Here is a 27,116-nt window from a genome sequence, read left to right on the forward strand (position 1 = left end):
TGTAAATTTTGGACCCATTATTAGATTTTGTTTTCATTATTATTAGTTTTTTTATTTTTATTATTATATAACATTATAAATCCTCTAATTTTTATTTTTTTATTCTTTTGAACTATTTTTAATTCTTGGAATTAGGTTGAATTGGTGCAAGTTATCTTGTTTACTTGATAATTTCTTGGGTAACCTTTAATCTTCCTCCTTTTGGGTAAGCTTTTCGATAACCTTTTGTTCAATATTTATTTTGATTTAAATTACAGCTTGAATCTTGTGTGTTTTTTTTTTTTTTTTGTATGCATATTCTATTTGAATTGGATTTGTGTGATTTGTAGAGAGTTCTATTGTAAGATCATTCAAAAAAAGGATTTACTTTGGAAGCTTAGTTACTGAATTGCCTTTACAATAAGTCAATAACTTCAAAAAGTCTGTGTGAATGTGTGATATATAGTTACACGAGAAATTTCTAGAAATTATGTTTTGGGATCTGACAATGTAAGAATTGGTTGCTTTATTGGTGACCATGAAATACTCGTATTAATGACCCGTGTGTACATGGCAAACAAGAACTTAAGGTATGTGACTAAGATATTTGACAATCTTTTATATTGCAGAGCATAACTAGCAAGGATATATGGTCTAAAACGGGTTCAAGTAATAGGGTTGCAAACAAGCCGAGCCAAGCCCAAGCTCATATAAGTTATGAAAGCTCGAGCTCAGTTTGATTCAAGCTTTGTTTCTAAAGCTCAAGCTCGGCTGCTAGGTAATTTTTGAAACTCGAGCTCGATAAACAAATTTCGGGCTTGGGCTTATTTATTAAATAAGCTTGCTTTTAGGCTTGGGCTCAAGCCATAGGTTTATTTTCTACAATTCAAGATTGTATTGGTGCATCCATCGCATGGCCCTATCCATTCATCTCGGTATCTATTTGTTAAACTTGTGATATAAATAATTTAATATCATGGAACTTAATGCATATACATGGATGGTTTATTTGTAGGTAGTCCATGAGGATTGAGGACGCATGATGACTCAAGATTTTATGGTTCTTATTTCTTTAATTGCTTTTAATTTCTTTGTTAAATGTTAAGACTTTATGTTAGATAATGTTATAACTTATTTATGGTTAGTGTTTTTGTTATGAACATGCTTATTTGAAATATAATGAAGTTTTATTTCTTTCATTAGTTGATATTAAACAATAACTATTAGGATGATATATGTTAATGGTCTGTTTACAAAATTGGTTTTATAATCTTATTTGGGATATTAGGACCATTTTCTTGATATTAAATTAGCTATAACGTTACATCATATGGGTCCTGTAAATTAATTTTTAACGACACTTGTACGTGTATCAAAAGATTAAAAGTACGTAATCACATATTAGAATATTGTAAAAGTGTCCTAATATGTTTTTAGGACGCTATTTAAGTTGTCTATAGACATATTATGCGACCATAAAATTGGTTTTATAATCTTATATGGTATATTAGGACCCTTTTCTTGGTACTAAATTAGCTATAATGTTACATCATAAGGGTCATATCAATTAATTTCTAAGGACGCGTGTAAGTGTATCAAAAGATTAAAAGTATGTAAACACATATTAGAACATCGTAAGTGTCCTAATATGTTTTTATTAGGACACTATTTTGGTTGTTCAAAGACATATTATGCGACCATAAAATTGGTTTCATAATCTTATTTGAGATGTTAGGACGTTTTTTTTGTTCCGGGACTTATTACGACCCCTTTATATGAAATGCTTTTACCGTTGGTCCTATTAAATGAAAGGTTCTATAAAATAGCATTTTAGGACGCTTTTGCGCGTACTAAAAACCCAGTTTTCTTGTAGTGTGTTGCTCATGATCAGCTCGAGTCTTAGAATAGATTAGAATGTCGTCAACGAAAACGATGATGAACTTGTCCAAATAAGGCTTACAAACCCTATTCATCAAATCCATGAAAACAGCAGGAGCATTTGTTAAACCGAAGGGCATAACAGTATACTCATAATGACCATAACGCGTAGCTGTCTTGGGAATATCTTCTTCGAGAACTCGAAGTTGATGATACCCAGAACGTAGATCAATCTTTGAAAAGCAAGTAGCACCCTCTAGCTGATCAAAGAGATCATCAATGCGAGGTAGGGAATATCGATTCTTGATGGTAAGCTTGTTAAGCTCACGGTAATCGATACACATCCTGAATGATCCATCTTTCTTTTTCACAAATAGGACAGGAGCGCCCCAAGGTGAAAAGCTCGGACGAATGAATCCTTTGTCAGATAGCTCCTGAAGCTGCTTAGATAACTCTTGCATCTCATACGGTGCAAGACGATAAGGTGACTTAGCAATAGGATTTGCACCAGACACAAGATCAATGCGGAGCTCAACTTGGCGTACAGGGGGTAAACCAGGTAATTCTTTGGGAAAGACCTCTGGATAATCCCGAACAACAGGGATATCTTGGATTGTCTTACCCTTGCCTTTATCCTCTACGACATGTGCTAAGAAAGCAACATACTTCTTGCGTAGATATTTGCGGGCTTGGGTACAAGACATGAGCTTAAGACCACTGACGGGTTTTTTCCCACGAACTTCTAAGATCTCACCAGTCAAAAGCGGTATACGGACCAACTTCTCGAAACATACCACCTCAGCATGGTACTTGGATAACCAATCCATTCCTACTATAACATCAAAGCTCCCGAGTTGCATCGGTGTGAGGTCAATAGGGAAAATATGGTTATTGAGATTCAACTGGCAATTTCGAAGAACCGAGTCGAGTACAACAGGTTCACCACTAGCTACTTCTACTGTCAAGGGTTTTCCTAGTTTTGTTCTAGTCATCACAAGCAAAGGCTCAAATGCTAAGGACACAAAACTCTTATCGGCACCCGAATCAAATAGAAAAGAAGCAGGATGGTTGTTAACAAGGAACGTACCGTTCACCACTTCATTATCTGCACGTGCCTCATTTGCATTCAGATTGAAAGCTCTACCACGAGCCGGTGCCTGATTTGCGTTTGCCAACCTCGGGCAGTTGTTCCTGTAGTGGGTCAGATCCCCATAGTTGAAACATGAACTAGGCAGAAAATGAGGTCGTGCAGGATTCTGGGCTGGGTTTTGCACAGCTTGGTTTTGAGCAACCTGATTTTGGTTAGGGGCAAAATGGCAGGTGTTAGCAAGATGACTAGACTTGCCGCAATTTGTGCCGATGCGACATTGCAACTGTGGCTGGTGATGGATGTTACATCTATTGCATAGAGGTGCATTTCCCGCATACTGCCTCTTAGCAGCAGGTTGTGCAGCCTGATTCTATGCAGCCTGATTAGGAGCAGCCTGATTAGTCTGAGCAGTAATAGCAAAATTCTTGGAAGCCTTATGCTTCCTTGATTTCTTTGAAGACTCAACAGCCTTCTTGCCCTTTTTCTCAGTGGTGCTATCAGATTGTTTCTACTTTTTGTCACCTTTTCTGTGGAGTTTACCCTTTTTGATTTGAGATTCAGTAAGGGTTGCAGCTAGCTCAATGGCCTGTCGGACGGTAGTAGGGTGGCTGCCAGTGACAATATCCTGAACAGGATCTGGCAAACCGTCTATGTACCTCTCGATTGCCTTATCCAAAGGCGTGACCATTGTAGGACAGAGCAAGCTTAACTCCTCATATCTGTCAGTATAAGCCCGGTGTTCACCACTGTCTTGCTTCAGATCATGGAACTCATCTTCGAGTGCCCTCTGCTCGTGACGAGGACAAAATTCTCTCATCATGAGAGCTCTAAGTTCCTCCCAAGTCTGACCCAAAATCAGCACCTCGGTCTCTCATTACCCCATTCCACCAGGTAAGAGCCCTCTTTTGGAATACACTTGAAGCAAACTCGACCTTACGATTGTTCGGACACTGAACATGGCGAAAGGTGCTCTCAAGACTCTCAAACCACTGTAGGAGCCCTGTTGCTCCTTCAGTACCACTAAACTTGAGTGGTTTAGCTGAGTTAAACTGTTTAAAGTTACACGGAGCAGGTGCATTAACATTGTTATTGGTGGCTTGGTTTATTTGAGTTATGAGACCAGGTAGCATAGCAGCCATCTGCTGTGCTATAATAGCTGCCAGTTCGGCATCAGGTTGTAGAACGTTACGTCGAGGAGGCATTCTAAAAGAGGAAACATGAGAGAAAACGAGTGAGATGATGTGATGAAAAATGAGATACCAATAAAATCGACCAAAAAGCAAGGCAGGTGGTCATTTGTTTGTTACCATAAAGCAAACAAACAACACACAATGACGAATCAAAGTAAATGAGTCATAATAATGTATCACCGAAGACATGCTCGCCTATAAGTGAACACTCACCCCAAGAGTTTCCAGGTAAGAGTGACTGGTCCGATACTGCGGATTTGTACGAACACTCTAGCCTTAGACAGAAAGCTCAGGGTACAGGCATTCACTCTTCCAGTTTGCACGTGTTCACATTATTTAGACCCAAACTTTGACGAGATTTTGAAAATTTGGAAGGCATTAAGCCAAAAGAAATCATCAAAGGATAGATGATTGATTTCAAAATTATTTTGGAAAATTGTGTTCAAGTTTTGGTAATCACCTAAGGATAGGTGACGTGTATTGTTTTAAGATCTAAACACAAGTAAACTTGTGTTAGGGTCCTAGAAAGTTATAGTCTAGGTCAAAGCATTACTAATAACCAAATTCCCTATAACCATTGGCTCTGATACCAACTCTTCTGTCACACCCCGGCCGCGTTAAAACAACAAAACCACGGCGGAAACGCCGGGGAGTGAATTGCGACAGAATTATTGTTTCAACAACCATGGTAATTAAAGTTATATATTATTAAGATTAAAGTTGCATTGTCTTTTGAGTTCAAACTAAAACAACATAATAACTGTCTTTTAAGTCACTAAGGCCCGAGTCCGCCTAAGTGTAGTACAAACATCATCATGCATTAGCACCTGAAAACACATGTAAAAATAGGTACGTCAGCATAAAAATGCCTGTGAGATACATAGGTTTTGTTTATGCAGATTCATGACTTGTATTTGAAAGAAGTGTTTAATAAAAATGTAGTCATGAATCTTGTAAAATGTTTACCCTAATGAAATCATATGAAAATCGATATGAAAATCAAATGATGATGAAAGGACAAATGCATGGTGAAATGAATAACCAAGTAAAAGTGAATTTGTATAAAAAATGTATACTTTGTAAAACAATGTCATATTCTTGTAAAAATGTTCCATGTCTTGCCCAAGTGGTTTAGATAACGCAATAATGTGTACTACAATAAAAGCACTTATATATAGGAAGTACCAGCGGCGTATCCACCATGCTTTTATCATATAACACATAGCCCCGTTATATAAGTCACTTATCAATAACCAACCAAAATGTCATGTTTAATGTCAAAATGTTCATGCATAAACCATGTTTAATGTCATGTGTAACATGTATCATGTATAACCAATGAAATGCATAGCAAGTAGGAAATCATCTACTTAAACTATGTAATGATATCAATGTGAAAACAAATGTCATGTATGGTGAATAACTAGTAATTACTCAACCATAGGAAAATGTACAAAACAAGGTTTTTGAATAAACCTAAGTTTAAATCAAATGTTATGTTTTGCAGAAAACAATGCTTTATGATTAAAAACATTTATGCAGTAATGTTAATCGCATACATTCAAGCCTTGCGACTGTGGCAACAAACCTTTAAACAAATTAAAGGTTTATCTAAGTTATGTAGTCGGATTCTGTCATTCCCAACTTCCAAACAAACCTAGGAAGTCGGAAACAGGAGTTGTCAATTCCTATGGTACCATTGCATACTACCGAGCGGCGTGATCAAAATTAATGAATGTATTATTGTCCCGATTAAACACACCAAATGTCATAACCAATGTAGCATGTGAAAACCATGTACTAGTATGCTAAGTAAACATACATAGTAGAAATGTTCATGTAAAACAATTGTGCTAGCATGCTCAGTAAACATACATAGCAGAAATGTCATGTAAAACAATGCGTCCATATGCTGAGTAAACATATGCAACAAATGTGTAATAAATCAATGTGCTAGGATGCTTAACATACATAGCAAAACATAGTTGAAAGCATGTACTAGATATGTACTAGGTGAAACTAGCATGTTTATGTCATAAAAGCATGAAATGCACGATAGTAACATGTATGTACATGTGTATCACCCCAAAGTATTTGAACGCGGTAAAAGAGGGGAACTATGTACTCACTTGGGATTGCTTATTAGTCTTGGGAATAAGACCAATTAAAGCTCCAAGTATCACGGAATCAACCGGCACCTAGTATAGGTAACTATGTTAATAATCGGATCCTAAATCGGGAGATAGGATAGAATGAGGTTCTATAAATCAAATGAGTATTTGAACCCATATGGCATGATTTATAGACCTTACATTCTGATTTGAAAGTCTACCTAAGTGCTTTTGACCCGTTTCGACACATTATGGTAACATAAGCTACTATAAGGCGTCGTTAGCGTAAAACTATGTTCGGATGGTTAACTATGTGTAATGCCAAGTCTTACATGCCCAATTATCTCTAAACATGTTACTAAATCAGATTATATGTCAAAAATATGTTCACATAGGCAAAATACGGATTTATGCTTCAAAAGGGCATTTTGGTCATTTCCTATGGGCATACAAGCTAACTAGCAAACTACTAACCAATCCTATGTGATCCTAAGGTATAATCTCAGAGGTTATTCCCTATGCAACTATGATCACTAACTAAGCTTGGTCGGATCCTAAAGATCGACCAAACGGTTCGGGTTCGAAAGTGTAAGCGGTTGTTTAGACCGCTTAACTTACGACCCTAAACAAGCACTAAACTAATAGTGACGAGTTAAACATGTCAAAACATGTTTAACCTACTGATTTGGTATCAAAACAAAGTGTTTTGATACCTAAAAGTAGTTCCGTTGCAAAATGCGTGCTAAAACGCATTTTGACCAAAACTTTGACTCGTCACTACACCTAGTTAACGTGGTAATCAATAGGTATAATCGCTAAGGATTATAACCATCATGATTACAATCACGTTGCAAATTTCAACCGAACTTTGCGTTGACCATAGACTGGTCAAACTGAAAGTCAAACACTGTTTGACATTTTAAACTAGTAAGCAATAAAAGAATGAAAGAATGCTCACTAAGGGTCCTTGCTATCTTTTCTACAAAGAAAAAGCTCCCAAATCAGATGAGAGAGCTCCCAAAGCAGATGTAGAGAAGAGAATAGGAGAATGAGCAAGGAACAAATGAGAATTGAAGGCTATTTATAGTTGTTACAAGATCACAAGATCATCACAAGTGTTTGTGTAGCCTTCAAGCAAGGAATCATGGCCATACACTTGTTAGGAACTGATTGAGAACCTTAGTGATCACTTAAACTTGCTCAACACACCAGAAATTTGCACAAACATCCCCCAAAGATCAAACAGATTGCTGAAACTCATTTCTGGTCGCTGGGCCTGTCTTTGGCCCCTGAGCTTGTTTCGACGCGTATTGGCACTTCTAACACCCGTCAAGCCTATTTTTAAGCTCCATAATGAAGTTAAAGTATGGGGAACATGAAACATGCTCAAAATATGCCGGATGTTGGTTCGTTTGGCCGTACGGTTGCGTTGTTCGGCTAATTACGACGGAAATCGTAACAAGCGCGAAAACGATCCAAATTGCGAAACGAACGAAGTTTTTGCATGCTGATCACTAAAATAAAAGTATTTTAGTGTGTACAAAAAATTTTGGATGTCCAGATGTGGTCAGAACGTAAGATATGCGCGAAAATGCAAACTTACGCCATTTTTGACACTTTTAGTCCCTGTAAGATCATATAAGCATGTTTTTGCACACCGAACCTATCAAAGCTTATTTCTAAGCCATGTTTAGGTTATTTATGGTATGTTTAGCTTATGATCAAGTTCCAGACTATACGTTGCCTTACGAAAAGGCAGACTTTTGCAAATTGACGCAAATAGTCCATGTGAGCGAATAAACTTGTTTTTGACATACCAAAGCCTTCGAAACTTATTTCTAAGTTATATAAAGGTTATTTAAGGTATGTTAAGTTTATGTTGCTGTTCCGGAGTGTTTGTCGCATTAAACTGATCGTGTTTACACATCAGTTTGCGTATAACTCCCCAGAAAGCAATATAGAGTTCAAAATCGATCAAAAATCAACATGTGCCAAAAATCAAACATAAATGACAAACATTGGGATCAAAATACATTGTTTTATTAATATTGAATTGTTTAGATTCTGTACAATGATATCACAAGCACAGATGTCACACTAACATCATACAGCAGGGTCTTCTTCCCCGTCATGTGCCGAGAAGCTCCACTATCCATAATCCATCGTGAAACGAATTTTGGAAGCTCCTGCACATGTCAAAAACACTTAGTTAGATTTTGTTGCTACCCAAGCCTCTATCGACTCAGGTAACTGGACATCAAGAACAGTTCTTTTGTTGATCAATGGTGGAAAATTCTTATCATTGATCTTCAAGCTTTCTTCAAATCCATCCTCAACCTCTTTGTATAAGAAAAACTCATCTTTCTGAGGTTGACCAGATGGTTTGTCTTTCTTTGAAACATTTTTCTTCTCAGACTTTTGCATTTCTTTCTCAAGTTTCACATAGTAATCCAAAGGAACATTCAACATTACTGGTGTAGTAGAAGATGATTGTTTTTCTGACTCTGAAACCTTTGGTTTTGGAGAACTTGCTTTCTTTTCAACAACTTTTGGCTTCCATGTTTGTTGAGATGACGCAACCCGTTTATAAAACTTGTCATTTTTAGTTACCACGTTGTTAACAGGTTCAGTTTTAACTTTGGTGTTGTCATTTTTCAAAACCTTTTTCTCAACAACCAATGGAGCTTTTTCTTTCACATCAACTTTCCTTTTCTGAATCTCAACAACTTCAGTCTTAGGCTTCAAGTTGGTACACTTTCGTGCAATATGTCCAACTTGATTACACTTGAAGCATGTTCGGGTGTCAACTACCCGGCTTGTGCCTTCAGACTGAGGCTGTGAGGCCTTCTTCTCAAAGAACTCTTTGTTTGATTTTGAAAAGATTTTAGACTCTTCATCAGACAGTGAACTCAAACTTGAACTTTTCACAAACACTTTCTTCTCAACGAACTTTCTGTTTTGAAAATTCTTTCTTTGATAATTCTTACCACCCTGCTAACCACCCGACCATCTATTTTGATTGTTGTTATAAAAACGTGGTGGAACAACAGGTTTTTTATAGTAAGATTTATCTTTTTCAGTTGTCTCTTTGTCTGATTTAAACTTTTTACTTCAGACCGATCAATTTCAACCAGTTTGAACACATTTGTCAATTTAGCAACATTAACATTCTCCAGTGGAAACTCAGAATCTGAATACAACTTGTCCGATCCCGACATCTTGTACATGACAAGATTAGGTCCTTCATTTAAGTTGTTTTTGGACTTTGGTTTCGGAATGTATTTGTCCAAGAAACATTCATCTTCCTCAGTAATGTCACTTTCAGATTTTAAAACCTTCTCAACCACACTTTTCACAACTTCAGATTGGACACTATCCTCATCGGAAGATGAAGTGAATGTGACATCAATCATGTCCGGAAGTTTTACTTCATTATCTTCATCATTAACCAAATCTGATTGTTTCTTCGAATAATTGTTTAAAACTGGTGGTGGAACTTGATGATAACCCACCCCGGTTCCATCCGAAAAGACATCTTCGCCTACTTTGTTTTCCCGATGAGTTTGGGAACAATGTGTTGCAAAACAAAACTTGCGGAGTTGTAACTATTCAATTTCAACTGGATGCGTTCATTTTCAATTTTAGCTTCTTGAAACTGAAGCTTCAACTAAGCAATTTCATCCAGTTGCTGGTTGATTAACTCTTCTTTTACCCTCAGAACTCCTGACAGATGAAGATTTTCCTTGGTTGTCTTACCATTTCTTTCATCAGAATCTTTAACCGTTCGTTTTAGCTTCTCAAATTTTTCTGAAATCTGACGATTTTCAAGAACTAACTCTTCGTTTTCTTTCCTAACTCTTTCTTTGTCAATTTTATCATTTTCAATTTTGTCAGTTAATTCTTTTAATCTGTCATTCGAAGCTTTCAACAATTTATCACGGTTAAGGATCTGATCTTCAACAGTTCTGACTCTACCAGTCAGATCTTCAACTTTCTTACCACTGAGGTAAGTGATTGTACTACAAACTTTGCACTCTTTCATGCAATTTTTGCAGTTGTTCTCAGATTTATCTTTCTTACCTGACTCGTGTGTATCATTTGAACTGACCTTATCTTTGGACTCAGTTCCAGAACTAGAATCTACCTCAAGTTCTTTTGCAGCAAGAACTTTATCAGCCATCTTCTTCAAGTTTTCAGTGGTAAATTCCTGTGAAGTATCAATGATCCCATCATCAATCTTCTTTGGCTGCTGCTTTTTCTCTTTCTCTTTTTCTTCTTCTTTCTCTTCTCCACCTCCCCTCCATAATCTTTACCAACCCTCTTCTTCTTCAGCTATTTGTTGAATCATGGTATCAAGACTAATGGTCTTTGGATCAACAGCAATGTTTCCCATGGAGTCAACATAGCATTCTCTGTCTGCATCCCATCTCTTTGCCCTTTTAGCTTCAGTGAATATAGAAGATATTCTAATCATCCTGGCTTGAGCTTTCATCTTTCTGTTGACATACTTCTCTTTTTCATTTCTGCTGTCTTTAAAAGGAACAGGCTGAACAGATTTAGCCATAAATGCATATCCAACCGCATCCTCCTCCGGTAACAATTCGCTCCAGTCAAAACCTTCGTCGTCATGAATCACAGCAAGAGCTCTAGATTTCTCTTTGGAGGTATCCTCAAGCTGCTTCATTCTGGGCGGTTCTGATTTGTTCTGATGATAGATCGCTCTTTTGTAGTAATCTTCTCTGAACGGATTTTCAGAATCATCAGCATAAGTGTAGGATCGTATTTCGACCTAGACGAGTCGTTCAGAGGTGTTTTCGTCAATTACAGGTGCGGAAAACAAGTAATCAACGTAGGAATAGCTTGTAATTCACTTTAAACTCTTTCTGTATTGATTTGACAAAGATTACAAACAGTTCTCGATCCGGCAGCACTTCGGTACGAGATTCGACACACACGTTATTGACTGATCCGCTCATTGAACTATATATAGGAGATTGGGTTCGCTTATTGGACATGCCCAATAAGCGAACCACTCGAGCGGACCACACTTTAGACACTCGAGCGAACCGGACCATTGACATTCGAGCGGACCTAACCACTAATGTCCGTTCGAGCGAACCGACTATACAATTGGACCTATAAGCGAACCAACTAGCCCAATTCTATACAGTTTCACATTTTCTCGTATTTCGTGCCCAGATCTAACATTCTAATACTATGACTCGATCTAAAACGAAGTCAACAGATGAAATGCACCAACAGACTCCCCCTCAGATGTTGGCGGAGTGCCATCGAATGGAGTGTCATCGAGTCATATCACACTGTCTTCAATCTTCTGTCTTGATCAGCCACTGGGCTTTTCTCTCTATCTTCATCTCTCTCTCTTCTCTTTTACAGACTCCTTCTCACAATGAGATTGACAACTTTTGAGCTTATCAAACCCAACTTGTACTCCCCCTAAAATGTTAACTATTCTCTCTCAGATGTTGACATTTCCTGCATACACTCTACCACAAACATAAGATCTATGACAACATTTAAACATATAAACATGCACCAACTCAGACTCTTTCATATGCACCAACATTTAACTCCCTCTCAATTTTCTATCTGTATGATGAACCTCTTGAAATTATGACATTGTTTTTACTAAAACAAATACAGACACCCAAACCAAATGTTCATCATGTTTAGCACTTAGAATTTTGAAAAACAGCTTTTCAATATCAGTCGTCGAAAATCTTTTTGACTTTTCAAAAATTTATGCTAAAACACACCAAAAATCTTTTTGGATTTTTCTGAAAGAAAATGAAAATGCAGAAATAAACTATTTACAGACAATATTTTTGTGAGTTTGTGCAAGAGGATCATATCAGTATATGAGACATATCACTAACACCGTTAAGCTTTAAACATTCTTAGTTCTAAACAATTTACCTAGATTGTCAGTATGTTTGTCCATTTAAATTTTCACACAGACTTTAATTGATTCGAGATACGATATTAATGTTTTAGAGACTTAAACTTAATTGTGTATCACTCCACTCGAATATACTCCTGTATCCAGATCCCAAATATTCAGTCTTACAGGTGAGTATACCACAGATGATATCTGTAAAGGGGTAGATGCGAAACCGTGAGAGCTCAGGTCAGAACTTCCGTTCAGCAGAGAGATGACGGCTCGACTTTTGGTGTGTCCCCTTTAGAGGATCTTTTTTACAACAGCAGCGACTATCAATTTTATTGTTTCATCAGCTTGCTGAGGGCGGCGCTTATGTTTCAAAGCTTTTGCAGAAAGTATTATACGGGACTAGGTCAGTACTTCCATACAGCAGAAGTCCTGGGATAATACCCCAGATATCACTGAGTATAAAGACCTAGTATCTCAGAATACGGGACCTTTCAAACAAGATTTCGGGGGTTACCCATATATTCAAGAATAGTTACCCACGAATCAAGCAAGTTTGATTTAGGTTTATATCTCGTTTCAATTTACTAAATGTGCGAAAATCTACTGACACATCCGCAGTAAGGTCGTTTATCGCATTGTGACTTTCCAATTCTTTAGCATGTTGTGATAGTCCACTGATGTACTATCATATCCTCTTTTATGCAACAAAAACTCATTTTTGATTTTATCATGTTTTTGGTTTTTTCAAATTTTCTAATGTTTTTGGATTTTCTGAAATTTTCTTACTCCCCCTAAAATGCAAACACATTAACGAAAATATGAAAACAAACTGTACAGAAACATGACAACCGATATCAAATCACCTCAAATCGCCATTCACTAGGCATAAACAATCAGAACTCCCCCTATCAACAAACCATTTTCCCATTTAGATTTCAGAACACTTAAGTTTGTTTTAATCAAAATGGTTTTTCCGGAAAATAAGTTTGATTGATTTTACCACTTGTAGATTTATCAAACAAATGTTCGGGGATGTGGTTCATCATCTTGTCTTCCAACCGGATCTAGGAAAATGCAAGTACAAATTAATGTCCTTGATTTACCATATGCAATCAAATCATCTAACCACTTGTAATTATAACCAACAAACATAAACAAACCTCTTTACCGTTTGAATGAATGACGTTACCGAATTAACTTCAATAAAGATGCCGATTCATGCTCCACGCTTACCAACCTGGGAGCTCCGGCAAGTCCTGAGACTTATTGTTTGAAGTATGTACCATCCCAGTCACAAACCAGGGATGGTTCAACTTTTTCCTTCTTTGTCTTCTTCGCATAGAATTCTTTAACTCCATTGACTTTTTGATCAATCATCTTTCCAAAGATATGCTTGACTTTGGAGTTAAAGATTTTATCAGCATCAAAATCCTGTTCATCATGATAAAATTGATTAGAAATCTCAACTTTACCAATCTTCTTCTTGTAATTCTCAGCCCGAAGTAATGGAAACTCTTCATCATTAACAATCGGAACTTAGTTCTCAAATTTTTCATCAGCTTCACATTTTGAAACAACTTGTGGCTCAACTGACTTTGTGGAATCAGTTTCATCGCCTGAAGATAGCTCCTCTGATTTCAACCTATCAGAATCATCGCTAGAGCTTTCACCACCCTTCTTTACAACCCATTTTTGTTTATCAGATTTTACATTCTTTTTGTAAAACTTGTTCGAACTCTCACCCTCCTCAAAAATAGAATTTTTAAACAATTTAGTTCTATCCAGTGGTGATTCGAACGCAAACACCTTTTCTGAGATTTTCCGAAAAACTCCCTGTTTTGATTGTATCGCCTGAGAACAGTCTTTGGCGATATGTCCAACGTTGTTGCACTTGAAACATGTTCTTGAGTCCTTCTTTTGTTCAGCTACCTTCTTCAACTCAGCTTGTTTCTTTTTCAGAAACTCACTGTTTGTTTCCCTCCAGAAACTTGTCTTTTCTTCTTCATCGGTTGATGTACCTGAAACAAATGACATTTTGGATTTAAAATCACGAACATGTTTTTCATTTTTCTGTTTTTCTGTAGGAATAAAGCCTAAACCTTTCTTTTTGAAATTACCATTATGGTTTGATTTCTTTTGGAAACCTGAACCAGAACTGTAATTCTTTTTCTTGTTTAGCCTTTGTTGTACTCTTGAGGTGTAAAATTTTGGTTTTTCATTAAGACATAAGCCTTTTATTTCAGAAATATTAATTTCTGTGAGTACGAAAACCTTTTTTATCAATTCTGTTTTGACACCTCTTATTGGAAATTCATCATCAGAATATAATTTGTCAGAATCATTCAAAGTGTAAGCCACTTTAAACAATCCATCATTCAAATTAGATTTTGACAACAAAAACTTTCTATCATAAACTAATTTGCCCTGTTTTTCTGTTTGACACTGTGTGCTTGACCCAGACTTTGACTCTTCAACATCATCACTCTCTAACACATGATCCACGATTTTTTTCATCAATTGAGACTGTTGATCAGTGTCAGATGATGTAAATACAACATCAATATTTTCTGGAAGATTTACTGACGACTCTGACTCCCACTGTAAATTTGTGGCCTTTTTGACTCTTTCATCGTTAGGATATCTAGGCAAATATCCATTTTCCAGCGGTGGTGGACACTTGTTATAACTGACACCTTGCTTCTTACCAGATGGCATCTTTTTAGTATCCTTTTTCTTGTCACTCTTCTTCTTGTCAGCAATCTTTTCCTCAACATCAACTCCAGCTGCTTTTTCTTCAGTTATCTCATCTTCTTCCCATACCTTCATGCTCTCAACCGTAGGATAAATCCTGTCAATCACATAGGAAGTACATGAGTAACTTTTTAATAAACGATTAACTCTTTCCGTTTCAATTCGTTGCAGCTCAAGTTTCTGTTCTAAAGCAGCACACTTTTCAATGTAATTGTTTACAACTTTTTGTTTTGTCATAAACGCTCCCTGAAGTGTCTTCATAGCAACAGCTTGTTCTTCACTCGTTTGATTGTACTGATTCATCGTCTTATTCAGCACATCATAAGACTCCTTCAAACTGTTTAAGTTGTAAATCAAAGTGTTGTTCTGCTTCTTTACAGCTTCACAATTTTCACACTTCACCGGAATCTTTTTCGCATCAACTTCTTCATCAACTTTGAATTTTGGAACTTCTTTCACCTTTTGTCTTCTTACCACCGGAACCTCTTCATCATCACTGCTCACCGGTGTCTTGATCTTTTTCTTTTTCTTTTTCTTCTTGGCTTTTTCATCTTCACTATCACTTTCAGCAAGCAGCTTCATATCTTCTTTATATTTTTTTGCCCAATATTCCGTATCATCATCACTATCATCTACAACCTTTGCCGTAAAAGCAGAGTAAGCTGTAGTTTGATCAGGAATATAATCATCCCAAGTGAAATTTGCCCAGCTAAAACCCTCTGGTAATCTCTCATCATCTTGATCAATTATCAAAGCACTACCATCCCTTCTTTTTCCACAATCATAACTACTCACACAAGCCCTCTTTCCAGTGTCTTCAATTACATCTCTTCCATGTGCAGTTTGAGCTTGATGTTTTTGTTGTTGAGATGATTGTTGACCAACTTGGTGGTAGATGGCTTTCCGATAGTAATCATTATTATTGTTGAACGGATTTTGAGCCCCACTTGCTTCTCGGTTAGTGCACTCCCTCTTGAAGTGTCCTTTTTCCCTGCACCGAAAACAAGTGACTTTAGATTTGTCGAAACCTAAAGTAGAAACATTCGCATCACGAAGATCATCTCTCCCCGTGATTTGTTTGAATTTCTCAGCTCTCCGTAACACGCTAGCCAGACACCATTTTATGTCCATCAGTTCCATCTCTTCAGCATCAATCTGGTCATAGTCTTCCTTAGTTAACATCGGATTGCCGATACGACCTGCAACAAAACATGTATAAGATTCCAAAACCATTCCTAATAATGACATTTGATTTTTAGCAACTTCCTCAGAATAATCTTGATCATTTTCAAGATTTAATACAATGTTGCACTGTAATTTTCTCCCGTTTTTAGTTGCGGAAATGTTTGGATCATATGATGAAAATGACGTAAAGCTGGTTTTGCTGTTGGACCCAGATGATTGACTCCCAGACGAATTCTTGGCACTGTAGGCAGTTTCAACCTTAGGAGATAGATTTGAAGATTTCTTCTCATTTACCCCTGCCTTGTAATACAGCCCGATGTCCTGTTCACCATCGAAATCTTTCATTCGGATAACTTTTCTCTGTTCCATCTCTTGAGCCTCAATCTTTTCAATGAACTTACTGAGTGTCAGATTGCTAAAACCTTTCTTGTTTCTGAGCATCATCAAGTATGTGCCCCACGTCTCATATGGCAACGCATCAGCAAGTTTCTCAATCAACTCATCAGTACTCTTCTCAATACTCAACCTTTTCATGTTGGCAAGCAAATTACAATATCGTTCAATTATCTCTCTCGTACTCTCATTCTTCAACCCACGGAATAAATCAAACTCTTTCTTCAGAAGTGACTTTTTACTCTTGACCATCTCCTCACTTCCTCTAAACTTCGACCGTAACGCTTTCCAAATCGAGTACGAAGTTCCATTATGCTGTAGAAGAACCATGATATCTTCTTTCACTGCCTGTTGAAGAAGACTAAGCATCATCTTCTCGTCTTTGTACTTTTTCTTAGCATCAGCAGTAAGATCTTTGATTGGAACGGGTTCTTCATCGTCATTCAAAGGTCGAATATACTTTGTCTCGACGCATTCCCAAGCATCAAGATAATTAGCTTGCACCCAATTCTCAAACCGACCTTCCCAATTTTTAAATTCCTCAATATTCATTAGTTTGGGAGGTTTTTGCATCGTGCCCGTTTCGTTCTCGAGCATCGTATTTTGTGCGAAGGTAATCGGAGTCACCGGCGTAGCGAACGCGTTGAAAAATTCCTCGTCCATTTTCAAAATTTTTCAAAAAGTTCAAAAATCAGCCTTAAAAGCGAACTGGGATGCCAAATGGACACAAAAGCGGACCAATCAGATCAATAAGAGGACCAAACTGCAATTCGGACACAAAAGTGGACCAGATGAACAGATGAGCGAACTGGATTGATCAGATGAGCGGCCTGGAAGGGTCAGATAAGCGGACCAGATGTTGGAGCGGACTGGCTAAGTCAAATAAGCGGACCGGATGACTATTGGAGCGAACCTGCTTGTAAATCGGTCGAAAAAGCGAACCGGATGTGTTAATTTGGAGCGGACCGTCTGTATGAGCGAACCAGATGAACAAATAGGCGAACCGAGCAATCTGTTTTGGAGCGGACCAGTGTGATTCGATCGAAAAAGCGGACCAGACTTGTGCAGTTCGAGCGGACCAGTATCACCTGACCGAATAAGCGGATCTCCAATCGGACCTCATTTTTCTTCGAATTTTCACACCAAACTTTCAAGGGTTTGTCTCTGTACTATCGTGCACAATCCTTGAAATTTTGAATCAACTCTGACCGTTGGAAGTGTCTGAAACAGAAAAAGAAAGTGTAGAAGACAGAAATTTTGATGTTTTTCAGCTATTCTCTGCAGAACTCCTCCTCCTGAAGCTCTGATACCAATTGTAGGATCGTATTTCGACCTAGACGAGTCGTTCAGAGGTGTTTTCGTCAATTACAGGTGCGGAAAACAAGTAATCAACGTAGGAATAGCTTGTAATTCACTTTAAACTCTTTCTGTATTGATTTGACAAAGATTACAAACAGTTCTCGATCCGGCAGCACTTCGGTACGAGATTCGACACACACGTTATTGACTGATCCGCTCATTGAACTATATATAGGAGATTGGGTTCGCTTATTGGACAGGCCCAATAAGCGAACCACTCGAGCGGACCACACTTTAGACACTCGAGCGAACCGGACCATTGACATTCGAGCGGACCTAACCACTAATGTCCGTTCGAGCGAACCGACTATACAATTGGACCTATAAGCGAACCAACTAGCCCAATTCTAAACAGTTTCACATTTTCTCGTATTTCGTGCCCAGATCTAACATTCTAATACTATGACTCGATCTAAAACGAAGTCAGCAGATGAAATGCACCAACAATAAGCATTTCGGCACTCTCTTTTAAAATGACCTTTCTGTTTACACTTGAAACATGTGACTTTCGACTTGTCAAAGCCTAGCTTGGTAGACGGTCCACCAATAGACTTTCTTCCAGTAATCTCCATGAATCGTTGTGCACGTCGGACTGCACTAACCATACACCACCTGATATCGATCAATTCCATCTCTTCTGGATCTATTTGATCGTAATCTTCCTTTGTTAGGTTGATGTTTCCAATCTTGCCTGCCACAAGACTCTCATACGACTCTAGCACAGAAGCTAAAAATACCATTTGCTGCTTTGCTGATTCCTCGCTGAAGTTTTGAGCGTTCTTTAAATCCACAGTAATGTTGCATTGAAATAAGTTCTTTGAAGCTGATTGGCTTGAAGTTGACAAAGAACCACTGTGAAAACCATTGCTTGAACTCTCTTTACTTGATGTGTTAGAATTTTCAGCAGAGAAAGCTGTCTTGGGAGACATATTCTTGGGAATCATACTTTTTGGATAGTACAGTTCCAAGTTCTACTGATATGAAGAATGATTGACTTTGTTTGATTTCTTTATCTCCAGCTCGTGACTCTCCAGTCTTTCAATCAACAAATCAACCGTAAGCTTCTCCGACTCGATCGTATTTTTCAACATCAACGCAAAGTATTGCCAATCCATCTCATCTGGCAATGAGTCAAACAATTTGTCGACTAATTCTTCTCGAGAATATATAATTCCATGTCTCGCCAGCTCCAACTTCAAGTGCCCGAACCTCTCAATCATCTTAGAAACAGATTCATTTTTTAAATAACCAAATAAATCAAACTCTTTTCTTAACAATTTCTTTTTGTTTTTTACTATTTCAGCACTTCCCACGCATTTTACTTTTAACTTTTCCCAAAGATCTGTAGCATTTTTGTATTCAATCAAAGCTTTTCCCAAAGATCTGTAGCATTTTTGTATTCAATCAAAGAGATTATGTCGTCTCTGACAGACTGATGCAGCAAAGCGATGTGCTCAGCAACAAAATTCTCTATATCTTCAATTTGTGTCAGATTTTCGCCACGTTGTCCTCTATCATGGTATCCATTCTTCAGACTTTCCGTCTTGGATAAGCAAATGCCTTTAACCACTCTTCAAATTTCTTGGCCCATCGACTGTACTCTTCAATTACCATCAACTTTGGAGGTTTGTTATATGTGTCGTATGCACTCTCCACGCTTAAGGCATCCGACAAAGTTTTCTTCGCACTCGGAGTGTTCTCATTGGTGTTGCTTGAAGTATCATCTCCGGTGTTTCCAGCAAAGGCAAACATATCACTGAAAGGATTCATGAATTCGTCCATCTTTCAAGTACCTGAAACAATCAACAAACACTTAGAAAAATTTTTGGAATTTTGAAAAGTTGACTTTCAAACGAAATTAGTTGAAACAGAATTGTTTCAAACGAAATCACCCTTCACACGAAATCACTGACTTCAAACGGAATTATCAATCAGATCCAATTCCGTGCGGAATTAGGTCACCTTCAAACGAAATTAAGTCTCTTGGTGCGGAATTAGTTACTTTGAAACGAAATTAGTAATTCCGTTTGAACTTTCAAACAAAATGAAGTTCCGTGTGAACTGATCAATGCTTTTCAAACGAAATTAATCCAAACGTTTTAATTCCGTGCGGAATTATAGTGGACTTTTCAAACGGGATTAGGATGACGTCATGATTTTCGAATCTGATTTCAAGCGGAATTAAAAATTTTATCAAATTTTAATCGATTTTAAGTCCAAATTTTTCAAGGATTAGTTAAAAGTATGTTTCGCTTGATATATGTGAATTTCAGGCCATTTTGTCCGTTCAAACTTGTTCAAATCAGAAAAGAATGAGTAGAAGTGAGAGAATCTGATGAAATCAAGCTGAATTGGTATGAACTCCTCGTCCTGAGCTCTCATACCACTTGTCGGATCGGCGTGTGACCCTAAACAGTCAATCTGAGTAGTTTATCATCAAATACAAAGGCGGAATCAATGTAAATGATCTCAAACAGCTTGTTTTTCCTTTAATTTTCCTCTTATATTGATTCTCTGAGCTTTTATAATTCAGATAACAATCCGGCAGCACCTCGGCTCTCCAACACTAATTCCGTACGAAATGACACGAGCACACAGGTATTTATAGGCTACGTAATTCCGCATGAACGGTTCACGCGAGACTTAATTCTGTGCGGAATTAACTCATACGGAAATACATTCAAGCGAGATTACTATTCCGTGCGAAATTATAATTCCATGCGGAATTATACTTTCATGCGGAATTACCCATAAACATGATTTCTCATTTTCCGTGCCCTGATCTACCTAGTACATTACAAGACTCAACAAAGACGAAGTTAACAAATATCAGTTCATCAACAATTGTTTTGTGTGATGGTAGGTTGAGCTTTGGCATGATCTTGTTTAGGGAGGGACAATGCTCATGTGAGTTTAAGGTGGCGATGGTGACACTGCGCGGTGGCTCTGGAATTAAGGTCAAAGAAAATGATGTGGATGGTATAGGTGGTTTGGTGAGTGAACATGTGGGGGTGGAGATTGGGTAGCATTGGTGTGGGTGGGTTAATAGCTATTTGATATTTTTTAATAAAGAAAACTTTGGTCATTTTATAACCATTTAACAAAAAAAAAAGGTTAATATTTATCTGTGTCAACGATCATTTGTGTTACGTTCGTGCATAGTTTAGGTCCAATGGTGTAATTTTCTAAACTTAAATACCAAAACAATAATCTAAGCATACCAATCATCTGGGTGAATACTTCTTGTAACTAAATTTAAATAAGCCGTTAAAAAACTCTAAATGAGATATTAATAATCTTTGTAATTAATTCTAAATGAAATAATATTGATTCTTGTAATAAATGTATATAAATTAATAAATTTGTGTGATCAATTATAAATGAAATAATATTAATTCTTGTAAAAAATATAAAATATAAGAAAAAAAACCGGTGGAATTAATTGTAAATGAAATAAGAGAGATGTGATCAGGTGTTAATGTGGTGTTGGCTCACTTTGTAGGCACTCTTGTTTCTTAGTGGGAGGTCTTCGTTCAATTCCAAGCAAAGATGATAATTTGATGTAATTTAGCAGTGAATAAAAGTTGTGTACCATTAGTCGTTAAAAAAAAAAAGATGTGATCAGCATTTAAGCTCTTGTCTTTTGTTTTTTTAACGACGACTTTCAATTTATGCAACCTTTTGTCGCATCGCCCGCATTGGGAGACCCGCCCTATGTTGTCAAAAGCACACTAGGCGCAAAGGCGCAACGCAGCTATTGCGTCTCGTGGTGACCTAGGCGACGATTTGGGCTTTTTTGTATAAGCGACGTTTTGGCGCTCGCCTGGAGCTGGGCGCATGCACAACAAAGCGAGCTCAATCGGAAAAAAAACTACCTGAAATGGAAAAATAGGGTCGGGTAGACAGAAACCTGTTTTAGCAACTTGAAAAATACATTGAAGCTGGTAAACTTGTGGATTAGCAGCTTACCATGAAGCTAGAAAAGTTGTAACCCTAATTCTCAACTACTGGAGTGGATGACGGCTTTTTATTAATTATTTTTTTTTATTTGCTCAAAGTGTATCGTCAACTTGAATTTTGTTCCTCAAACAGTTGGTACACAAAACCGATCGATCAAGTTATCGATTTAAATGCACAATCTCCTTGTTTTCTAAAATTAAAGTTTACTAAACCCTAAGGAACATGAAAACCTACTAAGCGAACTGATTTAATAACGTTAGATTTATGTTCAATGATTATCGAATATCGATTGCACATGAATATGATAAACTAAACATTATATATGTAAATCGAAATCGAATCAACAGTATGTATACCTGTGGAGCTTGAATTTCTGGAGAAGAATGAATCAACCTCGCTGGGATCGCCACATGCAAACTCACTCTTGCCGTAGCAAACTTGATGACAACCAGCTTTTTATATCTGTTTTTCCAAATAAATGTTCGTGTTTTCATTTTTCTTATTTATTTGTATATTAATATATTTTCCTAACTTATTTATTTGTATACCTAGCGGAGCATGAGGGGCGACGGCAGGAGCAAGAAAACCACTGAAGGCGACCACTTTGAAAACATCGAGGATCTGCGACGGCGTAAGAAGGAGGAACAAGATAGAATACGACAGGGCAATAACAATAAACGGTGGGATCAGGTCGTTAACAAGCAGGAAAAGAGACGTCAGAACAGGATGCAATACCGGGAGGAATAATTAAGAAGATCGACCACTTTCTTCATGTCAAGCCTTCCTAATGACTGTGATAGTGATAGATTGTGGGAGGCGTTCAGCAGTTCAAGAATCTCGAAGATGCTTTCGTACCAAAAAAGAAAGATGGAGCAGGAAATAGGTTTGGATTCATCAGGTTAGCGAATGTGGTGTACAGGAAAGATTGGGTATTAGAACTGGCTAAAAAGGAAGAAAGGGATACGGAGAAATATAAACCGATGGGAACGCAGTTTAGAGATGCACTTGCGGGGAAACAACAGGTGAAGGAGACACGGTCAATTGTTCTTGATAAACCAAACAGTCAGCCGCTGAAGTTTTGGGGAGGAAATTCGCTGGTAGGGGTGATGAAGGACTTCAAGACATTGATTGAAGATCATATAATCAAGTCCATCCGAATGGTTAATGGGTCTCGGGCCGGTAGCTTTATTTATTCGTTTTAGTTTGTTAATGGGTCAAAACTGTTTATTTGTTTTATGTTTAATGTTTACAACTTTGGGCCGGAGGCCACGTTATGTATTGGGTCGAACTCTAGAAGTCCATTAGGTTTAAGGTATTGGGTTTGGGCTGTGAATATGATGGAACGGTGCGAGTATACATGTAACCGCATATACGGTTATTTGGGAAGCGACGTATCTCTTCAGCGAAAGTCACAACCGTTGAAGACGCACCTGTTCGTTTCATATAAATTCACGGCTTCACTCCCAGATTTCATGTACTGCAAGTTTCGTTTATAAAAGATCAGTTTGTGTAAGTTCTGCATTAATACAAGTTTCGGTTAGTTCATTATCATTCAGAAAGTTTCGGTAGTTTTGATTCATCATGAAGTATTGTGATTATTGTGGTTTGTTTGAGAATGATTGTGTATGCGGTCACAACTCGATCCGTTCCGACTGGTCCTGGGTTTCCGATGACGATGATACCAACATTGGTATCAGAGCCAAAGGTTTAACAGGAACAGGAAAGGGTTGTGATCATGATGGGAACCGGTTATGTGGAGACAAGGGAAAATCGGTTGAGACCGATTACGGTGAAGATGTTGTTCGTAGTGGAAAGTGCGGCCGGGCGGCGGAAGAGATGGATGAGTACGCGCAGGGGAAGCCAACCATACGAACCGGGAAGTCACCGGTAAAGAAGTTTCCAAAGAAATTGGTTCCAAAGGGGTTTGTGAAAACGTCCGGAAAGAAGGCAAATGCACCGGTGGGAAGGCCATGGAAACCGGGAATTCGTTGCTTCAAGTGCAAGCAATTTGGTCATATCGCCTCGATTTGCCCAAGTAAGTATGTTAATTTATCGCCATTACCGGTTGAAAGTGATTATATGGTTAAGGATACATGTGGCGGTAATTGGGATTCGATATGGGTTGTTGATCCTACATTCAAAACACACATGACGGGAAACCGGGATGTGTTTAAATGTTTCAAGAGGCACTTTGGGTTAGTGACAAACGAGAATAGGAAAGATTTCTCGTTTGTGCATGGTATTGGAGAAGTTAGAGTCCCGGTGGATGGTAAAGACAAAACAATCCCATGTGTAAGTTACGCTCCTAGTCTAGACAAGAACGTGTTAAGTCTAGAACAACTTTTGTTTCAAGGAATAGAAACAGTTACAATTGGGGATACATGTTTACTAAAGAAGATGTTTGGAAGTCGCTCGAAAGGGTTCGATATTTACGAAGATAAGTCGGAGGTTGACTTAGAACAAGATTATCTCAACACGTTTTATGATAATCTTGGTGTTGATAACGGTTACAAGAAAGAAAAGAAGGAATTTAAAGAATGTTTGGAAGATTACTACGAAAGGGAATTCAAAAAGGAAAGGAACAAGAAAAAGGCATACGGTGAAAGTTCTAGGGCAAGAAAGAAAGAAATTGTGTATTCCAAGAAAGCAAAGAAGGCGCTTTTAATTTACACCGAGGGTGAAAAGGATAATCCGCATGAATCAAAAGAAACGCTCCGGGAACGAGCGTTAATTCTCTCACAACTCGAGGAAGACGTTATCGAAAGAAACATGATTATGGAAAGTTGTGTAGAACCGGGAGATCTCATAACTTTGCACGAAGAATTAAAGAATCACCAAAGGTTCTTCGATGCTCCATTCGAAGAGATCTTGATTTGGTTTATTACGGATTTTCTTGGAATCTTATGTGAAAAGGCAATGCCACCCGAGTTGATTGATGGCCGAGATCTTAGTCTCATCTTGTTACACCGAATTGTAAAGCTTAACGGAGGATTCACGGAAGTAATGGAAAAGAACTTATGGGATGTGATTGCGGCCAAATATGGTTATGAACCGGATGATGCATATGAAGTCAAGGTTGCCTACATTTACTACTTGGAACTAGTCGAATGGTATTTCGACTTCATGAGGAAAGAGCGTGGGAAAAAGGCAAACGTCATGGCTGGAAATTCAAGCAACAACGGCGGTTGGCTCGAAGAATCAAGTGACGATGAAGTGGTGGTCAAGATAGAGGTCACCAACAACCGCAAGGAGTAATCAAGGCTAGAGATTCGGATGTTCTTGCTTAGGGCGGTGAATGAAGATCATATAATCAAGTCCATCCGAATGGTTAATGGGTCTCGGGCCGATAGCTTTATTTATTCGTTTTAGTTTGTTAATGGGTCAAAACTGTTTATTTGTTTTATGTTTAATGTTTACAACTTTGGGCCGGAGGCCACGTTATGTATTGGGTCGAACTCTAGAAGTCCATTAGGTTTAAGGTATTGGGTTTGGGCTGTGAATATGATGGAACGGTGCGAGTATACATGTAACCGCATATACGGTTATTTGGGAAGCGACGTATCGCTTCAGCGAAAGTCACAACCGTTGAAGACGCACCTGTTCGTTTCATATAAATTCACGGCTTCACTCCCAGATTTCATGTACTGCAAGTTTCGTTTATAAAAGATCAGTTTGTGTAAGTTCTGCATTAATACAAGTTTCGGTTAGTTCATTATCATTCAGAAAGTTTCGGTAGTTTTGATTCATCATGAAGTATTGTGATTATTGTGGTTTGTTTGAGAATGATTGTGTATGCGGTCACAACTCGATCCGTTCCGACTGGTCCTGGGTTTCCGATGACGATGATACCAACATTGATGAACCTTAGTCATCCAGACCAGAATCATTCCCACATGAGGTACGGTTGCGTTATTTGGGAGGTCTACGAGTGCTCCTGACGTTCCGTAATAACATGGAGGCTCTGGATTTTCTTGATCACAACAAGGCTATTTGGGAGACTTGGTTCAAAATGCTGGCTATTTGGGAAGGTCAAGCTTTAAATCCAACGTGTTGCATGGTTACAAATTTCTGGGGTTCTGGTCTGGCTATGGGAAGCAAGTGCTTTCAATAGAATAGCTGCTGAGTTTGGGGAGATCATTCAACCGTCTGATGCTTCTTGTGCTGACGGACTTTTAACGTTTGAAAAGGTGGGAGTCTTGGTCAATCACGGGAATAAAATCATGTAAAAATTAATAAGCAGGCTGGAACCAAGACGCAGCCTATTAACAATGAGCTATCAGATTCTGAGCAATTATTTGCGGACAGGAAAAAGGGGCGGTGGACAGAACACGCAAAAAACAGAATCCTCAAAATTCTTTCATTCCTCAGGATTATCTATCTTCTAAAAAACCTAGAATATCTGATCATGACTCAGCAGGGACGTGTCGGTGCACAGAGGCGGACAAGGGGCAGGTTGAGTTTCATAAAACCCCTGATCTAAATTTGGCAATAGATGCGATTTGTGATGCACAGAAGGATGAAGTGATTGACAAACCAAAGTTCATTAGGGAAGAAACAGAGGCTACGACTGAAGTTTGTAACACAGTGGGTATTTAATTGCAGAATTTCCAAAGGCAAGTGAAATCTGTGGTTAAGGAGCAAGTGGAGAAGTCGGTATCGTCATGAATCTTTTAACTTTAAATATCAAAGGAGTAGGGAGTTTGGAGAAAATTGGCTGGGTAAATGACTTAATTCGTAAGCACAAAATTTCCTTTCTTTGTATTCAGGAGACCAAAATGGCTGGGTTACCAGACTCCTTTGTAGATAAATTTTGGGGGAACGTGGATGTTGGGTCTGTCGTTATTGATTCAAATGGGAGATCCGGAGGGCTTATTTCTTCCTGGAATCCCTCGATTTTCGATGTTTGTGGAGTCATCAAAGACGAATTCTCCGCAATTGTGTCGGGGAAACTGTTTGATGATAGTTCTCTCATAAACGTGGTTAACGTTTATGCCCCTCGTTTGGTGGCTATGAGGCGGAGATTCTGAGATAATCTTTATGATGCCAAACAAAAACTGGGTGGGTGTTGGATATTCATAGTAGACTTCAGCTAAGTTAGATTCGAGGACGATAGGTTGTATTCTCGCTTTGATACGTAAGGAGCATTCTCTTTCAATGATTTTATCACGGATGCAGGCCTTCTTGAGTATTCAATGGCGGGAGCGCGTTACACATACGCTCCTGAGGATTTATCGAGTTTCAGTAAGATTGATCGCACCCTGGTCTGTGATCAGTTCATGTTAAAGTGGCCGAATACTACTAAGCTCGAA

The sequence above is a fragment of the Helianthus annuus genome, chromosome 4, assembly GCF_002127325.2.
Source record: "Helianthus annuus cultivar XRQ/B chromosome 4, HanXRQr2.0-SUNRISE, whole genome shotgun sequence".
Taxonomy (NCBI): Eukaryota; Viridiplantae; Streptophyta; class Magnoliopsida; order Asterales; family Asteraceae; genus Helianthus; species Helianthus annuus.